This window comes from Penaeus monodon, chromosome 33 (genome assembly GCF_015228065.2).
Source record: "Penaeus monodon isolate SGIC_2016 chromosome 33, NSTDA_Pmon_1, whole genome shotgun sequence".
In the NCBI taxonomy this organism is placed as follows: domain Eukaryota; kingdom Metazoa; phylum Arthropoda; class Malacostraca; order Decapoda; family Penaeidae; genus Penaeus; species Penaeus monodon.
Window position 1 is genome coordinate 14,560,978 of NC_051418.1, and position 1,135 is coordinate 14,562,112.

General features: G+C 36.1%; 1 pseudogene; it reads right to left on the reverse strand.

Moving 5' to 3' along the window:
* Positions 1-86, reverse strand: part of LOC119594262 — a 4,959-nt pseudogene extending 4,873 nt beyond the window's left edge.
* Between the last annotated feature and the right edge of the window lie 1,049 nt (positions 87-1,135).

A 1,135-nucleotide genomic window follows, 5' to 3' on the forward strand; every position in this document is an offset into this window, starting at 1 on the left:
GAACTAGCACTGCTGGAGCCATAAAAATCCAAACCTTTAGGATGTACAGAACACAAAAGAGACACCACTGCCATAGCCCATACCATCCTTAATTTGGGCCCAAGGTATATATATTCCATCTGTCAGAACTCTCTAATTGATATGAACGTTTGGTTACCATTCACAAGAATTCCACTACTAATATATAACTCATGTCATGTTCTCCTTGAACAAATAAAATAATTGTATTTTGTATCAGAACTTCTTAAAAAATTATTTGCTCATCTTTGCCTTGTAACTGACATAAGCATCATCTCATATTTCAATATATATGTAGACCATTATCAACTGGAAGTGTGCATATTTTTCCACAGAAAAGTTTTTTGAAATTATCCAAGTTTATCAATAGTTTGGAGATGGAATTCAGACTGAAGGCCATCTATCACAGATCACTGAAGGTTTAAAATGGTTTTGGACAAAAAACTGCCATTGTAATTATGAAAAAGTCCTGTTTCTTGTTGTGTAAAATTGAGTTTTCAACCTGGGTCTAGAATATGGAGCTGGGAACCTGCTTTTGCATGTTAAGTTTCCTAGCAACAGTAATGTCATGAGAAAACATGACACGCCTCTGCAAAACAATATCAAATACCGGTAACAGGTTCCAGGCAAGGGAGATAACCTCATCAAGCGTCATTCTAATAACCACTACATCACTTCTAATCTGATGAAGAAACTCCCACCGATAATGGTTATTGTTGCGTCCGGAAACACTTGTTTACCTACGAAAACACTGATAGAATGATAACCTCAAAGATCACACCAGTAAAGGATTTTTTTTTTTCTTTTTGAGCCAACTATTCACTCATTTGTAAATACGAGAATATTCCACGGATTTTAAAGACAAATCGACATACCTAATCTTCCCAAGAGTAATGCAAAGAATGCCTATACAAATACGGGCAAAATATAACCAAGAGCTTCAATATAGAACAAAATATTACCACCGGAGTTGAGGCAAAACGTTTCTCAGGTTTGTTTACGTTGCGCTGACAACACATGGCCAAGTAGAGCTACCAACCGTAAATACCTCTACAGGGATACCAACCGTTTCTGAAATTATTCTATAAAAAATACCTGATTGATATTCATCCCCTCC